The sequence below is a fragment of the Mizuhopecten yessoensis genome, unplaced genomic scaffold, assembly GCF_002113885.1.
Source record: "Mizuhopecten yessoensis strain PY_sf001 unplaced genomic scaffold, ASM211388v2 scaffold6207, whole genome shotgun sequence".
In the NCBI taxonomy this organism is placed as follows: domain Eukaryota; kingdom Metazoa; phylum Mollusca; class Bivalvia; order Pectinida; family Pectinidae; genus Mizuhopecten; species Mizuhopecten yessoensis.
In genome coordinates, this window is record NW_018406434.1 from 42,240 (window position 1) to 63,942 (window position 21,703).

General features: G+C 33.4%; 1 protein-coding gene across 1 annotated transcript in view; it reads right to left on the reverse strand.

Moving 5' to 3' along the window:
- LOC110451804 (cephalotocin receptor 1-like) overlaps positions 1-18,968 on the reverse strand; it is a 51,794-nt gene extending 32,826 nt beyond the window's left edge. The window contains exon 1 of the mRNA XM_021499985.1: positions 18,911-18,968. The gene's annotated coding sequence lies outside the window, so the exon portion shown is untranslated. The remainder of the gene's footprint in view (positions 1-18,910) is intronic.
- Positions 18,969-21,703: the final 2,735 nt, after the last annotated feature.

Below are 21,703 nucleotides of genomic sequence, written 5' to 3' on the forward strand. Positions count from 1 at the left end.
CATTATTTTCCTATAAGTTGTTTGTATCGGTTGTTTCTGTTGATTTAATATTTTCCTATAACTTGTTTGTATGGGTTGTTTCTGTTGATTTATCATTTTCCTCTGAATTGTTTGTATGGGTTGTTTCTGTTGATTCATTATAACTTGTTTGTATGGGTTGTTTCTGTTGATTCATTATTTACCTATAACTTGTTTGTATGGGTTGTTTCTTTTGATTCATTATTTTCCTATAACTTGTTTGTATCGGTTGTTTCTGTTGATTTAATATTTTCCTATAACTTGTTTGTATGGGATGTTTCTGTTGATTTATTATTTTCCTATACCTTGTTTGTATGGGTTGTTTCTTTTGATTCATTATTTTCCTATAACTTGTTTGTATGGGTTGTGTCTGTTGATTCATTATTTTCCTATAACTTTTGTGTATGGGTTGTTTCTGTTGATTCATTATTTTCCTATATCTTGTTTGTATGGGTTGTTTCTGTTGATTCATTATAACTTGTTTGTATGGGTTGTTTCTGTTGATTCATTATTTCCCTATAACTTGTTTGTATGGGTTGTTTCTGTTGATTTATCATTTTCCTATAACTTGTTTGTATGGGTTGTTTCTTTTGATTCATTATTTTCCTATAACTTGTTTGTATCGGTTGTTTCTGTTGATTTATTATTTTCCTATAAGTTGTTTGTATGGGTTGTTTCTGTTGATTCATTATTTTCCTTCTGTTGATTCATTATTTTCCTATAACTTGGTTGTATGGGTTGTTTCTGTTGATTTATTATTTTCCTATAAGTTGTTTGTATGGGTTGTTTCTGTTGATTCATTATAACTTGTTTGTATGGGTTGTTTCTGTTGATTTATCATTTTCCTATGAATTGTTTGTATGGGTTGTTTCTGTTGATTCATTATTTACCTATAACTTGTTTGTATGGGTTGTTTCTGTTGATTTATTATTTTCCTATACCTTGTTTGTATGGGTTGTTTCTTTTGATTCATTATTTTCCTATAACTTGTTTGTATCGGTTGTTTCTGTTGATTTATTATTTTCCTATACCTTGTTTGTATGGGTTGTTTCTTTTGATTCATTATTTTCCTATAACTTGTTTGTACGGGTTGTTTCTGTTGATTCATTATTTTCCTATAAGTTGTTTGTATGGGTTGTTTCTGTTGATTCATTATTTACCTATAACTTGTTTGTATGGGTTGTTTCTTTTGATTCATTATTTTCCTATAACTTGTTTGTAAGGGTCGTTTCTGTTGATTCATTATTTTCCTATAACTTGGTTGTATGGGTTGTTTCTGTTGATTTATTATTTTCCTATAAGTTGTTTGTATGGGTTGTTTCTGTTGATTCATTATTTCCCTATAACTTGTTTGTATGGGTTGTTTCTTTTGATTCATTATTTTCCTATAACTTGTTTGTACGGGTTGTTTCTGTTGATTCATTATTTTCCTATAACTTGTTTGTATGGGTTGTTTCGGTTGATTCATTATTTTCCTATAACTTGTTTGTACGGGTTGTTTCTGTTGATTCATTATTTTCCTATAACTTGTTTGTATGGGTCGTTTCTGTTGATTCATTATTTTCCTATAACTTGTGTGTATGGGTTGTTTCTGTTGATTCATTATTTTCCTATAATTTGTTTGTATGGGTTGTTTCTGTTGATTATTTATTTTCCTATAACTTGTTTGTATGGGTCGTTTCTGTTGATTCATTATTTTCCTATATCTTGTTTGTATGGGTTGTTTCTGTTGATTTATTATTTTCCTATAACTTGTTTGTACGGGTTGTTTCTGTTGATTCATTATTTACCTATAACTTGTTTGTATGGGTTGTTTCTTTTGATTCATTATTTTCCTATAAGTTGTTTGTATGGGTTGTTTCTGTTGATTCATTATTTTGCTATAAGTTGTTTGTATGGGTTGTTTCTGTTGGTTCATTATTTTCCTATAACTTGTTTGTGTAGGTTGTTTCTTTTGATTGATCATTCTCCTATAACTTATTTGTATGGGTTGTTTCTTTTGATTCATTATTTTCCTATAAGTTGTTTGTATGGGTTGTTTCTGTTGGTTCATTATTTTCCTATAACTTGTTTGTAAGGGTCGTTTCTGTTGATTCATTATTTTCCTCTTACTTGTGTGTATGGGATGTTTCTGTTGATTCATTATTTTCCTCTTACTTGTGTGTATGGGATGTTTCTGTTGATTCATTATTTTCCTATAACTTTTGTGTATGGGTTGTTTCTGTTGATTCATTATTTTCCTATATCTTGTTTGTATGGGTTGTTTCTGTTGATTATTTATTTTCCTATAACTTGTTTGTATAGGTTATTTCTTTTGATTGATCATTCTCCTATAACTTATTTGTATGGGTTGATTCTGTTGATTTATTATTTTCCTATAACTTGTTTGTACGGGTTGTTTCTGTTGATTCATTATTTCCCTATAACTTGTTTGTATGGGTTGTGTCTGTTGATTCATTATTTTCCTATATCTTGTTTGTATGGGTTGTTTCTGTTGATTCATTATTTCCCTATAACTTGTTTGTATGGGTTGTTTCTTTTGATTCATTATTTTCCTATAACTTTTGTGTATGGGTTGTTTCTGTTGATTCATTATAACTTGTTTGTATGGGTTGTTTCTGTTGGTTCATTATTTTCCTATAACTTGTTTGTAAGGGTCGTTTCTGTTGATTCATTATTTTCCTATGAATTGTTTGTATGGGTTGTTTCTGTTGATTATTTATTTTCCTATAACTTGTTTGTATAGGATGTTTCTTTTGATTGATCATTCTCCTATAACTTATTTGTATGGGTTGTTTCTTTTGATTCATTATTTTCCTATAACTTGTGTGTATGGGTTGTTTCTGTTGATTTAGTATTTTCCTATAACTTGTTTGTATGGGTCGTTTCTGTTGACTCATTATTTTCCTATAACTTGTGTGTATGGGTTGTTTCTGTTGATTCATTATTTACCTATAACTTGTTTGTATGGGTTGTTTCTTTTGATTCATTATTTTCCTATAAGTTGGTTGTATGGGTTGTTTCTGTTGATTTAGTATTTTCCTATAACTTGTTTGTATGGGATGTTTCTTTTGATTCATTATTTTCCTATAAGTTGTTTGTATGGGTTGTTTCTGTTGGTTCATTATTTTCCTATAACTTGTTTGTGTAGGTTGTTTCTTTTGATTGATCATTCTCCTATAACTTGTTTGTATGGGGTGTTTCTTTTGATTCATTATTTTCCTATAAGTTGGTTGTATGGGTTGTTTCTGTTGATTTATCATTTTCCTATGAATTGTTTGTATGGGTTGTTTCTGTTGATTCATTATAACTTGTTTGTATGGGTTGTTTCTTTTGATTCATTATTTTCCTATAACTTTTGTGTATGGGTTGTTTCTGTTGATTCATTATTTATCTATAAGTTGTTTGTATTGTTTGTTTCTGTTGATTCATTATTTTGCTATGAATTGTTTGTATGGGTTGTTTCTGTTGGTTCATTATTTTCCTATAACTTGTTTGTGTAGGTTGTTTCTTTTGATTGATCATTCTCCTATAACTTATTTGTATGGGTTGTTTCTTTTGATTCATTATTTTCCTATAAGTTGGTTGTATGGGTTGTTTCTGTTGATTTATTATTTTTCTATAACTTGTTTGTATGGGTTGTTTCTTTTGATTCATTATTTTCCTATAACTTTTGTGTATGGGTTGTTTCTGTTGATTTATTATTTTCCTATAAGTTGTTTGTATGGGTTGTTTCTGTTGATTATTTATTTTCCTATAACTTGTTTGTATAGGTTGGTTCTTTTTATTGATCATTCTCCTATAACTTGTTTGTATGGGGTGTTTCTTTTGATTCATTATTTTCCTATAAGTTGTTTGTATGGGTTGTTTCTGTTGATTCATTATAACTTGTTTGTATGGGTTGTTTCTTTTGATTCATTATTTTCCTATAAGTTGTTTGTATGGGTTGTTTCTGTTGGTTCATTATTTTCCTATAACTTGTTTGTGTAGGTTGTTTCTTTTGATTGATCATTCTCCTATAACTTATTTGTATGGGTTGATTCTGTTTATTTATTATTTTCCTATAACTTGTTTGTATAGGTTATTTCTTTTGATTGATCATTCTCCTATAACTTATTTGTATGGGTTGTTTCTTTTGATTCATTATTTTCCTATAACTTTTGTGTATGGGTTGTTTCTGTTGATTCATTATAACTTGTTTGTATGGGTTGTTTCTGTTGATTTATTATTTTCCTATAACTTGTTTGTATAGGTTGTTTCTTTTGATTGATCATTCTCCTATAACTTATTTGTATGGGTTGATTCTGTTGATTTATTATTTTCCTATAACTTGTTTGTATGGGTTGTTTCTGTTGATTTATTATTTTCCTATAACTTGTTTGTATGGGTTGTTTCTGTTGATTTATTAATATTCTTAGGATTTACCATAGAAATGTCTTAATTGTTATTCTAACATGGATGTGCCATTTTCATTAGAATGCCATTTTTCGTGTTCACCATAGTGATGTCCCGATAGTTCGTTCTTCTTTCATTTGGATGCCTTAGCTGTGTCTTTCATTAAAATGTCCGATCTGCGTCTATCAAAGATATGCCCTCTCTGCTTCTTTCACAATAATCAAAAATCTGTGTTTTTCATAGTGACATCATCATTGCATTTATTATAGTGATGTCATAATTGAAATTTTTAAAAGAATGTCCGATATTTTATTAGGATGTCCTATATTTGCCTTTGATTAGGATGTCCTATATTTGCCTTTGATTAGGATGTCCTATAGTTGCCTTTGATTAAGATGTCCTGTTTTTGTCTATCATTGGTATGTCCAATTCACATTTTACCATAGAGATGACCTCATTATACTTTTCACATGGATGTCCTATGTGTGTCTATCAATTGGTCGACTTTCTGGTTCTTTTGAGATGTTTTATTTACAATTGTAGCAGTGCTTACATGGTAATTTGTTTCACCAGTTATGATACAGAGATATTGTTAAGGCGCCGTTGTATTAGGGTTACCTGTCAAACAAGAAGCCTAATGTACAGCGTAGTTATTGACCACATATCTAACCGTTAACGTTTTATCAACTGAAGGGCCATTTAGGCGTGCGTAGGTAATCAATAATAACACAAAGGAGTTAGGAATCACTCTCGAATATCCAACATTTGTGGAATGCTATCCTTGAACTGCTTTGTTTCCAGGTCAAGCCATCGAATAATTAGCTCATATTACACCAGATTGAAATGACAGCTGAGATCGATGTGTTCCTCTTTGTTTTGATTTTTGATCTTAACGTGGTTTTTAAAACTGTGTCCCATCCTTTATTCACAAGAATTTCTGCAAACATCTGATTTCACAATGATAATATACACTTTTCAATGCGTAATGTCAGTTACATGTCGTGGATAGTATGACGAGTGAATGATCGTCATTAACTTGGTAAGCTTGTTGGGCTTAATCTAATCAGTAAAACTGACTTGTCAGTGTTAACCTGACGCAACTGATTGATTGGTTGTCCTGGCTATTGAGACGATCTTTGACTTAGACTTCATTTAGCCGATACCTTCGGTTACAGAGAAGTATCAATACGACCTATACATTATCTGCTCACGATCCTACATATGATATTATAATTCGGCTTGCTCGAGTATCTACTTTAAACTGTTTAGGAGCGCGTCATACGATAAGGTTTGCTTTCTTATCCGAATCACTTTGGTAGTTTTAGGTATTAAGTTGGTGATGTTATAATGATAATAAAGCAAGTTAACACATGTTATAACATGCTCGACTTTGAAAAAATTCTAAACTGAAAATGTTAAAAACTTTTCTACGATTTATGTCAGATATAGCTCACTTAACCATCATGAAAAACTCTTTTAAATTGCGCAACATGCATACATTGATTTTCATGTAATTATCCATCAGTGGTAGATCCGAACAATTTGAATTCAAATTTCCACAATGTCTATTACAAGCAAAGTTTGTATACTTGTTCACTTACAATGAAATATTATGAGAACAAAACGCAACAACTCTCACTCATTTCTGAAATTCACAAGAAAAAAGCACCGTATTATTCGTTATAGTGATGTCTCCCACAACAGATAAGTTAAAACTCATTTTACGTACTTTTTAAATGTTACAGTGCATTCGCTATTGCTGAGCCTTTTCTAACTATCAGGAGTTTAAATGTCCTTTTCCTGATATCGTGAACTGTACATTACAACGCTGATACGCTATTCAAGAACCTGTTTGAAGTATCGTCAGTTACATAGCACACTATTAACTGATACCCAAAGAGCTCATCTAGGTATCATGAGTTTTCCGGTCAAAATGTAATCGTTAATTTAATGTCTTTTCTTTCTTTCAAAATTTGACATGTCACAATTGATTTACCACACAAGAACTTATTCTGAGTACCGAAAATGTACATGTCACTCTAATTATTTTATTAAAGAAACTGTAGAATTATCATAAGTATACATGGCATAGATCAGTTTGTACTTTCGAGTGCCTTTTAAGTATCAACCTGTTACCTGTTTCAGTATGTAATAAGCTATATTTGTATAAAAATTGAATGACAACGGTTATAATGTTACCTGATAAGTTGTATTTGTATACAGACTGGATGATAAGGGTTATATTGATTTATGTTAAGGTGTATTCGTGTAAAGACTAGATGCTAGCAGTTATAATGATATCTGTCAAATTATATCTGTTTAACGACGACTGGTAATAACAGTTATAAGGATATATGATAAGCTATATTTGTATAAAAAATACTGGATGATAATGGTCATAATAATATATGTTAAGTCTTATCTTTATAGAGACTGGATTATGACGGTTATAATGATATATGTTTGGTTATATTTATATGCAGACTTGATGATAACCGTTGAATGATATATGTTAAGTTATATTTGTATACAGACTGGATGATAGCGGTTAAATGATATATGTTAAGTTATATTTGTATAAAGACTGTACGATAGCGGTTTTAATGATATCTGTCAAATTTTATTTGTATAAAAACTGATTGATAACAGTTATAAGGATATATAATAATCTATAGTTGCATAAAGACTGGATGATAGCGGTTTTAATGATATCTGTCAAATTTTATCTGTATAAAGACTGATTGATAACAGTTATAAGGATATATTATAAGCTATATTTGAATAAAAACTGATTAATAATGGTTATAATGATATATGATAAGCTATGTTTGTATAGAAAACTGGATGGTAATGGTTTTTATGATATATGATAAGCTATGTTTGTATAGAAAACTGATTGATAATTGTTATAATGATATATGATAAGCTATGTTTGTATAGAAAACTGGATGGTAATGGTAATAATGATATATGATAAGCTATGTTTGTATAGAAAACTGATTGATAATGGTTATAATGATATATGATAAGCTATGTTTGTATAGAAAACTGATTGATAATGGTTATAATGATATATGATAAGCTAAAGTTGCATAAAGACTGGATGATAATGGTTATATTGATTTATGTTAAGGTGTATTCGTGTAAAGACTAGATGCTAGCAGTTATAATGATATCTGTCAAATTATATCTGTTTAACGACTGGTAATAACAGTTATAAGGATATATGATAAGCTATATTTGTATAAAAAATACTGGATGATAATGGTCATAATAATATATGTTAAGTCTTATCTTTATAGAGACTGGATTATGACGGTTATAATGATATATGTTTGGTTATATTTATATGCAGACTTGATGATAACCGTTGAATGATATATGTTAAGTTATATTTGTATACAGAGTGGATGATAGCGGTTAAATGATATATGTTAAGTTATATTTGTATAAAGACTGTACGATAGCGGTTTTAATGATATCTGTCAAATTTTATTTGTATAAAGACTGATTGATAACAGTTATAAGGATATATAATAATCTATAGTTGCATAAAGACTGGATGATAGCGGTTTTAATGATATCTGTCAAATTTTATCTGTATAAAGACTGATTGATAACAGTTATAAGGATATATTATAAGCTATATTTGAATAAAAACTGATTAATAATGGTTATAATGATATATGATAAGCTATGTTTGTATAGAAAACTGGATGGTAATGGTTTTTATGATATATGATAAGCTATGTTTGTATAGAAAACTGATTGATAATTGTTATAATGATATATGATAAGCTATGTTTGTATAGAAAACTGGATGGTAATGGTAATAATGATATATGATAAGCTATGTTTGTATAGAAAACTGATTGATAATGGTTATAATGATATATGATAAGCTATGTTTGTATAGAAAACTGATTGATAATGGTTATAATGATATATGATAAGCTAAAGTTGCATAACGGTTAAAATGATGCAGTTATATCTATATAAAGATTAGATGATAACGGTTAAAATGATGTAGTTTTATCTATATAAAGATTAGATTATAACGGTAATAATGATGTAGTTATATCTATATAAAGATTAGATGATAACGGTTATACTGATATATGTTTAGTTATATCTATATAAAGATTAGATGATAACGGTTAAAATGATGTAGTTATATCTATATAAAGATTAGATGATAACGGTTATTATGATGTAGTTATATCTATATAAAGATTAGATGATAACGGTTATAATGATATATGTTTAGTTATATCTATATAAAGATTAGATGATAACGGTTAAAATGATGTAGTTATATCTATATAAAGATTAGATGATAACGGTTATTATGATGTAGTTATATCTATATAAAGATTAGATGATAACGGTTATAATGATGTAGTTATATCTATATAAAGATTAGATGATAACGGTTATTATGATGTAGTTATATCTATATAAAGATTAGATGATAACGGTTATAATGATGTAGTTATATCTATATAAAGATTAGATGATAACGGTTATTATGATGTAGTTATATCTATATAAAGACTTGATGATAACGGTTATAATGATGTAGTTATATCTATATAAAGATTAGATGATAACGGTTATTATGATGTAGTTATATCTATATAAAGACTTGATGATAACGGTTATAATGATGTAGTTATATCTATATAAAGACTTGATGATAACGGTTATAATGATATTTGTTTAGTTATATCTATATAGTGACTTAATGATAACGGTTATAATCATATATGGTAAGCGATAAGTTTATGAACATTGGATGTTAACGCTTATGTTTGTTAAGAGTTAATATGTATAGTTATATAAGCACAACTGTATGTATGTGAAAAGTGTTTGTAAGCGGTTCTAAGTAATTTATATAAAGGTAAGCAAACATTTTTTGTGAAGCTTTAGGAAGCGAGTATAGATTATAAGATGCCATTGATAAAGGTCAAGCACTGATACTTTCTTCATAGGGGAATAAAAGTTGGAAACCAAAGTTTCGACTTGCATCGGTCTACAAAACAAGCCTATTCAGGAGCAATATTTTATAATCAAAACATAGTCTGAAATAAGACATAAACTGTGACATGTGAATTATTGACGTTAATGATGTTGTAATTAAGAGGTCATTGTTGTCATACTGTCGGTCAATGTCATACTGTTGTAATGTAGAGCTAATTGTTGCAATACTCTCGGTCAGTGCCATACTGTTGTAATGTAGAGGTTATTGTTGCCATACTGTTGGTCAGTGTCATACTGTTGTAATGTAGAGGTAATTTTTGCCATACTGTCTGTTAATGTTATAATGTTGTAATGGAGAGGTCATTGTTGTCATACTGTCGGTCAATGTAATACTGTGGTAATGTAGAGGTCATTGTTGCCATACTGTCGGTCAATCTCAAACTGTTGTAATGTAGTGGTCAGTGTTATCATACTGTCGATCAGTGTCATACTAATGTTATGTAGAGGTCATTGTTGTCATACTGTCGGTCAATGACATACTGTTGTAATGTAGAGGTCATTGTTGTCAAACTGTCGGTCAGTGTCATACTGTTGTAATGTAGAGGTGATTGTTGTCATACTGTCGATCAATGTCATAGTAATGTAATGTAGAGGCCATTGTTGTCATACTGTCGGTCAATGTCATACTAAGGTAATGTAAAGGTCATTGTTATCATATTGTCGGTCAATGTCATAATGTTGTAATGTAAAGGTCATTTTTATCATACTGTCGGTCAGTGTCATAATGTTGTAATGTAAAGGTCATTTTTATCATACTGTCGGTCAGTGTCATAATGTTGTAATGTAAAGGTCATTTTTATCATACTGTCGGTCAGTGTCATAATGTTGTAATGTAAAGGTCATTGTTATCATACTGTCGGTCAGTGGCATACTGTTGTAATGTAGAGGTCATTGTTGTCAAGCTGTCGGTCAATGTCATACTGTTGTAATGTAGAGGTCATTGTTATCATACTGTCGGTCAGTGGCATACTGTTGTAATGTAGAGGTCATTGTTGTCAAGCTGTCGGTCAATGTCATACTGTTGTAATGTAGAGGTCATTATTGTCATACTATCGGTCAGTGTCATACTGTTGTAATGTAGAGGTCATTGTTGTCAAGCTGTCGGTCAATGTCATACTGTTGTAATGTAGAGGTCATTGTTGTCAAGCTGTCGGTCAATGTCATACTGTTGTAATGTAGAAGTCATTGTTGTCATACTGTCGGGCAATGTCATACTGATGTAATGTAAAGGTCATTGTTGTCATACTGTCGGTCAATGACATACTCTTGTAATGTAGAGGTCATTGTTGTCAAACTGTCGGTCAGTGTCATACTGTTGTAATGTAGAGGTGATTGTTGTCATACTGTCGATCAATGTCATAGTAATGTAATGTAGAGGCCATCGTTGTCATACTGTCGGTCAATGTCATACTGTTTTAATGTAAATGTAGAGGTCATTGTTGTCATACTGTCGGTCAGTGTCATACTGTTGTAATGTAGAGGTCATTGTTGTCATACTGTCGATCAATGTCATAGTAATGTAATGTAGAGGCCATTGTTGTCATACTGTCGGTCAATGTCATACTAATGTAATGTAGAAGTCATTGTTGTCATACTGTCGGGCAATGTCATACTGATGTAATGTAAAGGTCATTGTTGTCATACTGTCGGTCAGTGTCATACTGTGCTAATGTAGATATCATTGTTATCATACTGTCGGTCACTATCAAAATGTTGTAATGTAGAAGTCATTGTTGTAATAATGTCGGTCAGTGTCATACTAATGCAATGTAAAGGTCATTGTTGTCATACTGTCGGTCAATGTCATACTGATGTAATGTAGAGGTCATTGTTGTCAAACTGTCGGTTAATGTCATACTGTTGTAATGTAGAGGTCATTGTTATCATACTTTCGGTCAATGTCATACTGATGTAATGTAGAGGTCATTGTTGTCATACTGTCGGTCAGTGTCATACTGTGGTAATGTAAAGGTCATTGTTGTCATACTGTCGATCAGTGTCATACTAATGTAATGTAGAGGTCATTGTTGTCATCCTGTCGGTCAGTGTCATACTAATGTAATGTAGAGGTCATTGTTGTCAAACTGTCGGTCAGTGTCATACTGTTGTAATGTAGAGGTCATTGTTATCATACTGTCGGTCAGTGTCATAGTAATGTAATGTAGAGGTCATTGTTGTCATACTGTCGGTCAGTGTCATACTGTTGTAATGTAGACGTCATTGTTGTCAAACTGTCGGTCAGTGTCATACTGTTGTAATGTAGAGGTCATTATTGTCATACTGTCGGTCAGTGTCATACTGTGGTAATGTAGAGGCCATTGTTGTCATACTGTCGGTCAATGTCATACTAATGTAATGTAGAGGTCATTGTTGTCATACTTTATGTCAGTGTCATACTGTTGTAATGTAAAGGTCATTGTTATCATACTGTCGGTCGTTATCATAATGTTGTAATGTAGAGGTCATTATTGTCATACTGTCGGTCAATGTCATACTGTTTTAATGTAAAGGTCATTGTTATCATACTGTTGGTCAGTGTCATACTGTTGTAATGTAAAGGTCATTGTTGTCATACTGTCGGTCAAAGTTGTCAAACTGTTGTAATGTAGAGGTCAGTGCTGTCACACTGTCAGCCAATGTTGTCAAACTGTTGAAATGCAGAAGTCATTGTTGTCATACTGTTGGTCAGTGTCATACTGAGGTAATGTAGAGGTCATTGTTATCATACTGTCTGTCAATGCTATACTAATGTAATGTAAAGGTCATTGTTGTCATACTGTCGGTCAATGTCATACTGATGTAATGTAGAGGTCATTGTTGTCAAACTGTCGGTTAATGTCATACTGTTGTAATGTAGAGGTCATTGTTATCATACTTTCGGTCAATGTCATACTGATGTAATGTAGAGGTCATTGTTGTCATACTGTCGGTCAGTGTCATACTAATGTAATGTAGAGGTCATTGTTGTCATACTGTCGGTCAGTGTCATACTAATGTAATGTAGAGGTCATTGTTGTCATACTGTCGGTCAGTGTCATACTAATGTAATGTAGAGGTCATTGTTGTCAAACTGTCGGTTAATGTCATACTGTTGTAATGTAGAGGTCATTGTTATCATACTTTCGGTCAATGTCATACTGATGTAATGTAGAGGTCATTGTTGTCATACTGTCGGTCAGTGTCATACTGTGGTAATGTAAAGGTCATTGTTGTCATACTGTCGATCAGTGTCATACTAATGTAATGTAGAGGTCATTGTTGTCATCCTGTCGGTCAGTGTCATACTAATGTAATGTAGAGGTCATTGTTGTCAAACTGTCGGTTAATGTCATACTGTTGTAATGTAGAGGTCATTGTTATCATACTTTCGGTCAATGTCATACTGATGTAATGTAGAGGTCATTGTTGTCATACTGTCGGTCAGTGTCATACTAATGTAATGTAGAGGTCATTGTTGTCATACTGTCGGTCAGTGTCATACTAATGTAATGTAGAGGTCATTGTTGTCATACTGTCGGTCAGTGTCATACTAATGTAATGTAGAGGTCATTGTTGTCATACTGTCGGTCAGTGTCATACTAATGTAATGTAGAGGTCATTGTTGTCATACTGTCGGTCAGTGTCATACTAATGTAATGTAGAGGTCATTGTTGTCATACTGTCGGTCAGTGTCATACTAATGTAATGTAGAGGTCATTGTTGTCATACTGTCGGTCAGTGTCATACTAATGTAATGTAGAGGTCATTGTTGTCATACTGTCGGTCAGTGTCATACTAATGTAATGTAGAGGTCATTGTTGTCATACTGTCGGTCAGTGTCATACTAATGTAATGTAGAGGTCATTGTTGTCATACTGTCGGTCAGTGTCATACTAATGTAATGTAGAGGTCATTGTTGTCATACTGTCGGTCAGTGTCATACTAATGTAATGTAGAGGTCATTGTTGTCATACTGTCGGTCAGTGTCATACTAATGTAATGTAGAGGTCATTGTTGTCAAACTGTCGGTTAATGTCATACTGTTGTAATGTAGAGGTCATTGTTATCATACTTTCGGTCAATGTCATACTGATGTAATGTAGAGGTCATTGTTGTCATACTGTCGGTCAGTGTCATACTGTGGTAATGTAAAGGTCATTGTTGTCATACTGTCGATCAGTGTCATACTAATGTAATGTAGAGGTCATTGTTGTCATCCTGTCGGTCAGTGTCATACTAATGTAATGTAGAGGTCATTGTTGTCAAACTGTCGGTTAATGTCATACTGTTGTAATGTAGAGGTCATTGTTATCATACTTTCGGTCAATGTCATACTGATGTAATGTAGAGGTCATTGTTGTCATACTGTCGGTCAGTGTCATACTAATGTAATGTAGAGGTCATTGTTGTCATACTGTCGGTCAGTGTCATACTAATGTAATGTAGAGGTCATTGTTGTCATACTGTCGGTCAGTGTCATACTAATGTAATGTAGAGGTCATTGTTGTCATACTGTCGGTCAGTGTCATACTAATGTAATGTAGAGGTCATTGTTGTCATACTGTCGGTCAGTGTCATACTAATGTAATGTAGAGGTCATTGTTGTCATACTGTCGGTCAGTGTCATACTAATGTAATGTAGAGGTCATTGTTGTCATACTGTCGGTCAGTGTCATACTAATGTAATGTAGAGGTCATTGTTGTCATACTGTCGGTCAGTGTCATACTAATGTAATGTAGAGGTCATTGTTGTCATACTGTCGGTCAGTGTCATACTAATGTAATGTAGAGGTCATTGTTGTCAAACTGTCGGTTAATGTCATACTGTTGTAATGTAGAGGTCATTGTTATCATACTTTCGGTCAATGTCATACTGATGTAATGTAGAGGTCATTGTTGTCATACTGTCGGTCAGTGTCATACTGTGGTAATGTAAAGGTCATTGTTGTCATACTGTCGATCAGTGTCATACTAATGTAATGTAGAGGTCATTGTTGTCATCCTGTCGGTCAGTGTCATACTAATGTAATGTAGAGGTCATTGTTGTCAAACTGTCGGTTAATGTCATACTGTTGTAATGTAGAGGTCATTGTTATCATACTTTCGGTCAATGTCATACTGATGTAATGTAGAGGTCATTGTTGTCATACTGTCGGTCAGTGTCATACTAATGTAATGTAGAGGTCATTGTTGTCATACTGTCGGTCAGTGTCATACTAATGTAATGTAGAGGTCATTGTTGTCATACTGTCGGTCAGTGTCATACTAATGTAATGTAGAGGTCATTGTTGTCATACTGTCGGTCAGTGTCATACTAATGTAATGTAGAGGTCATTGTTGTCATACTGTCGGTCAGTGTCATACTAATGTAATGTAGAGGTCATTGTTGTCATACTGTCGGTCAGTGTCATACTAATGTAATGTAGAGGTCATTGTTGTCATACTGTCGGTCAGTGTCATACTAATGTAATGTAGAGGTCATTGTTGTCATACTGTCGGTCAGTGTCATACTAATGTAATGTAGAGGTCATTGTTGTCATACTGTCGGTCAGTGTCATACTAATGTAATGTAGAGGTCATTGTTGTCAAACTGTCGGTCAGTGTCATACTGTTGTAATGTAGAGGTCATTGTTATCATACTGTCGGTCAGTGTCATAGTAATGTAATGTAGAGGTCATTGTTGTCATACTGTCGGTCAGTGTCATACTAATGTAATGTAGACGTCATTGTTGTCAAACTGTCGATCAATGTCATAGTAATGTAATGTAGAGGTCATTCTTGGCATACTGTCGGTCAATGTCATACTGAGGAATGTAGAGGTCATTGTTATCATACTGTCTGTCAATGCTATACTAATGTAATGTAAAGGTCATTGTTGTCATACTGTCGGTCAATGTCATACTGATGTAATGTAGAGGTCATTGTTGTCAATCTGTCGGTTAATGTCATACTGATGTAATGTAGAGGCCATTGTTGTCATACTGTCGGTCAATGTCATACTAATGTAATGTAGAAGTCATTGTTGTCATACTGTCGGTCAATGTCATACTGATGTAATGTAAAGGTCATTGTTGTCATACTGTCGGTCAGTGTCATACTGTGCTAATGTAGAGGTCATTGTTGTCATACTGTCTGTCAAAGTTATACTAATGTAATGTAGAGGTCATTGTTATCATACTGTCGGTCAGTGTCAAACTGATGTAATGTAGAGGCCATTGTTGTCATACTGTCGGTCAGTGTCATACTAATGTAATGTAGAGATCATTGTTATCATACAGTCGGTCAATGTCATACTAATGTAATGTAGAGGTCATTGTTATCATACAATCGGTCAGTGTCATAGTAATATAATGTAGAAGTCATTGTTATCATACTGTCGTTCAGTGTCATAATAATGTAATGTAGATGTCATTGATGTCATACTCTCGGTTAGTCTCTTACTTATGTAATGTAGATGTTATATTTTTCACGGAGAGGAAGTATCTTCTTGTGGTGTATAACGTTCACACTATCACACATTAGGTGTACAATCGATGAACAAGGACGAGAGCGAAAACTACGAAACCAAATCGATTCGCCAGAAACTATCTCCTTTTGATATCCAATTGACTTCTAGGTTAGAAGGCTAACATCTGCGATAAACTCATAACAGAACCGGATTTGTTGAACTGTATCTTACTGATAACTTGTAAATGTATCAAGCTTTTAAGATTATAGTACTTACGGCCTGGTAATAATAGTTGGGGCCGTTCAATATGACGGCAGATTAATTGCGTTATACGTAAAAAAAAAACTTTCCAATACTGAGGTAACGGTATTGACAAAATTAGAGAAACGAACCCTGTTGTTACTGATTGTAGCAAAAACAGGACCACACTGTTGTTACTCATTGTAGCAAATACAGGACCACACTGTTGTTACTCATTGTAGCAAATACAGGACCACACTGTTGTTACTCATTGTAGCAAATACAGGACCACACTGTTGTTACTGATTGTAGCAAAAATAGGACCACACTGTTGTTACTCATTGTAGCAAATACAGGACCACACTGTTGTTACTCTTTGTAGCAAATACAGGACCACATTGTTGTTACTCATTGTAGCAAATACAGGACGAAACTGTTATAGGTTTGTGTATGTAAGCACACTTACTGCTATTCCGTTACCACTTCCCGTCTATCTGTCTGTCTCTCCTTGTGTTTTTGTTTCGTTTTGTTATATGTTTTCTGTGTATTTTCTATATTTTTCTGTCGGTACAGAAAGGTTTATTTAGCTGATTGACGCTCTACATTTTAAATGTTACCGAACAAAAACAGTCTTTATTAACTTAAACGAGACAGACAACCGAAATGTTAGCCACTCATTTTACCTTCGGGCAGATTTAATAATCATGCTGACGTGTTGTATGTTCTGAGAATTGATCTCATCTGTGAGTTATTTCAGTATTGATATTGAGAAATTGTGTGCGGTGGTTTGTTTTATGGCGTAGTGCAGAGTAGAGAATAGGTCTGTCAAAAGTAAAACAATGATTTTGTGATTGTGAGGTTAGGGTTAGGGTTAGGATTAGGTAACCCTTACCTGATTGTAAGGTTAGGGTTAGGGTCAAGATTAGGTAACCCTAACCTGATTGTGAGGTTAGGGTTAGGGTTCGGATTAGGTAACCCTTACCTGAGTGTAAGGTTAGGGTTAGGGTCAAGATTAGGTAACACTAACCTGATTGTGGGGTTAGGGTTAGGATTAGGTAACCCTAACCTGATTGTGAGGTTAGGGCTAGGATTAGGTACCCTAACCTGATTGTGAGGTTAGGGTTAGGGCCAGGTAACCCTAAACTGATTGTGAGGTTAGGGTTAGGGTAAGGATTAGGTACCCTAACCTGATTGCGAGGTTAGGTTTAGGGTTAGGATTAGATAACCATACCCTGATTGTGAGCATTAGGTAACCATAACCTGATGGTGAGGTTAGGGTTAGGGTTAGGATAAGGTAACACCAACCTGATTAACCAAAACTTTCTTTAACGTTATATATTATACTGGTACACAGATACATCCTAGGCGTTATCTAAGCTCAGCGAAATAATAGGGGTGACTGACCAAAGTACAGTGTATAGTGACATACATGTAGAACTAGTTAATGCTCGTTACACGGTAGACAGTATTGTGAAGTGTTAACTTACACAGTACTTGTATATATGTATTGGTACAGAGCTGTATGCGTTAATTAACAAAGTACACGTATAGTGACATACAGGTAGAACTAGTTAATGCTCGCTACATGGTAGGCAGTATTGTATAGTGTTACCTTACACAGTACTTGTATATATGTATTGGTACACAACTGTACGTGTTAAATAACAAAGTCCACGTATAGTGACATACAGGTAGAACTAGTTAATGTTCGCTACATGGTAGGCAGTATTATAAAGTGTTACCCTACACAGTACTTGTATATGTGTACTGGTACACAACTGTATTTGTTAAATAACAAAGTACACGTATAGTGACATACAGGTAGAACTAGTTAATGTTCGCTACATGGTAGGCAGTATTATAAAGTGTTACCCTACACAGTACTTGTATATGTGTACTGGTACACAACTGTATTTGTTTAATAACAAAGTACACGTATAGTGAGATACAGATATAACTAGTTAATGCTCGCTACATGGTAGGCAGTATTATAAAGTGTTACCTTACACAGTACTTGTATATATGTATTGGTACAGAACTGTATGTGTTAAATAACAAAGTACACGTATAGTGGCATACAGGTAGAACTAGTTAATGTTCGCTACATGGTAGGCAGTATTATAAAGTGTTACCTTACACAGTACTTGTATATATGTATTGGTACAGAACTGTATGTGTTAAATAACAAAGTCCACGTATAGTGAAATACAGGTAGAACTAGTTAGTGTTCGCTACATGGTAGGCAGTATTATAAAGTTTTACCTTACACAGTACTTGTATATATGTATTGGTACACAACTGTATGTGTTAAATAACAAAGTACACGTATAGTGACATACAGGTAGAACTAGTTAATGTTCGCTACATGGTAGGCAATATTATAAAGTGTTACCTTACACAGTACTTGTATATATGTATTTGTACACAACTGTATGTGTTGTTACCTTACACAGTACTTGTATATATGTATTTGTACACAACTGTATGTGTTAAATAACAAAGTCCACGTATAGTGAGATACAGGTAGAACTAGTTAATGTTCGCTACATGGTAGGTGATTCATCTGCACATTGTACTAAGTTGTCTCCATTTAGATGGATGAATAAAAGTTCAATTAACTGTATATTGTGATCATTCTTTTCACCTTTAGATAGAGGACCAACAGTGAAACCACCTGTACCTGTAACTTATAAAGAGATCCTTTAGCTGTTTATTGTATCAGTCCTATGACATACAGCACGTCACCAAACAATCCTAAGTGGTACGTTAATAAAGTAAAAGTGTACTTACGAGAGAACAAACTTGTGGTTTGGCATTTAGTTCATAGCCTCAATGTCCTCCTTTTTCAGCTTGTTATCGTCTGCTGTAACAATAACGATATCGACATCACACTGTGAATTATACAGATCAGTATAAACAGGATTCCCTATACTTGTGCTTCTCTCATCTAGTCACATTACATACAAGGTTATCCCCATTCTAATGTTCTCATCTAGTTGCATTACATACAAGGTTATCACCATGTTAATGTTCTCATCTAGTTACATTACATACATGGTTATCCCATTGTTAGTGTTCTCATCTAGTCACATTACATAAAAGGTTATCCGCATGTTAGTGTTCTCATCTAGTCACATTACATACAAGGTTATCCCCATGTTGGTGTTCTCATCTAGTCACATTACATACAAGGTTATCACCATGTAAATGTTCTCATTTAGTCACATTACATACAAGGTTATCCCCATGTTAGTGTTCTGATCTAGTCACATTACATACAAGGTTATCTTCATGTTAGTGTTCTCATCTAGTCACATTACATACAAGGTTATCCCCATGTTAATGTTCTTATCTAGTCACATTACATACAAGGTTATGCCCATGTTAGTGTTCTCATCTAGTTACATTACATACAAGGTTATCCCCATGTTAATGTTCTCATCTAGTCACATTACATACAAGGTTATCCCCATGTTAATGTTCTTATCTAGTCACATTACATACAAGGTTATGCCCATGTTAGTGTTCTCATCTAGTTACATTACATACAAGGTTATCCCCATGTTAATGTTCTCATCTAGTCACATTACATACAAGGTTATCCCCATGTTAATGTTCTTATCTAGTCACATTACATACAAGGTTATGCCCATGTTAGTGTTCTCATCTAGTCACATTACATACAAGGTTATCCCCATGTTAATGTTCTCATCTAGTCACATTACATACAAGGTTATCCCCATGTTAATGTTCTTATCTAGTCACATTACATACAAGGTTATCCCCATGTTAGTGTTCTCATCTAGTCACATTACATACAAGGTTATCCCCATGTTAATGTTCTCATCTAGTCACATTACATACAAGGTTATCCCCATGTTAGTGTTCTCATCTAGTCACATTACATACAAGGTTATCCCCATGTTAATGTTCTCATCTAGTCACATTACATACAAGGTTATCCCCATGTTAGTGTTCTCATCTAGTCACATTACATACAAGGTTATCCCCATGTTAATGTTCTCATCTAGTCACATTACATACAAGGTTATCCCCATGTTAGTGTTCTCATCTAGTCACATTACATACAAGGTTATCCCCATGTTAATGTTCTCATCTAGTCACATTACATACAAGGTTATCCCCATTCTAATGTTCTCATCTAGTCATATTACATTCAAGGTTATCGCCATTATAATGTTCTCACCTGGTAACATTAAATACAAGGTTATCCCCATGTTAATATTCTCATCTGGTCACATTACATACATGTTTATCCCCATGTTAGTGTTCTCATCTAGTCACATTACATACAAGGTTATCCCCATGTTAATGTTCTCATCTGGTCACATTACATACAAGGTTATCCCCATTCTAATGTTCTCATCTAGTCACATTACATACAAGGTTATCCCCATGTTGGTGTTCTCATCTAGTCAAATAACATTCAAGGTTATACCCATATTAATGTTCTCATCTAGTCACATTACATACAAGAGTATCCCCATGTAGGTGTTCTCATTTAGTCACACTACATACAAGGTTATCCCCATTCTAATGTTCTCATCTAGTCACATTACATACAAGGTTATCCCCATGTTAATGTTCTTATCTAGTCACATTACATACAAGGTTATGCCCATGTTAGTGTTCTCATCTAGTTACATTACATACAAGGTTATCCCTATGTTAATGTTCTCAGCTAGTCACATTACATACAAGGTTATCCCCATGTTAATGTTATCATCTGGTCACATTACATACATGTTTATCCCCATGTTAATGTTATCATCTAGTCACATTACATACAAGGTTATCCCCATGTTAATGTTCTCATCTGGTCACATTACATACAAGGTTATCCCCATGTAAATGTTATCATCTAGTTACATTACATACAAGGTTTTCCCCATGTTAGTGTTCTCATCTAGTCACATTACATACAAGGTTATCTTCATGTTAGTGTTCTCATCTAGTCACATTACATACAAGGTTATCCCCATGTTAATGTTCTTATCTAGTCACATTACATACAAGGTTATGCCCATGTTAGTGTTCTCATCTAGTTACATTACATACAAGGTTATCCCCATGTTAATGTTCTCATCTAGTCACATTACATACAAGGTTATCCCCATGTTAATGTTCTTATCTAGTCACATTACATACAAGGTTATGCCCATGTTAGTGTTCTCATCTAGTCACATTACATACAAGGTTATCCCCATGTTAATGTTCTCATCTAGTCACATTACATACAAGGTTATCCCCATGTTAATGTTCTTATCTAGTCACATTACATACAAGGTTATGCCCATGTTAGTGTTCTCATCTAGTTACATTACATACAAGGTTATCCCCATGTTAATGTTCTCATCTAGTCACATTACATACAAGGTTATCCCCATGTTAATGTTCTTATCTAGTCACATTACATACAAGGTTATGCCCATGTTAGTGTTCTCATCTAGTTACATTACATACAAGGTTATCCCCATGTTAATGTTCTCATCTAGTCACATTACATACAAGGTTATCCCCATGTTAATGTTCTTATCTAGTCACATTACATACAAGGTTATG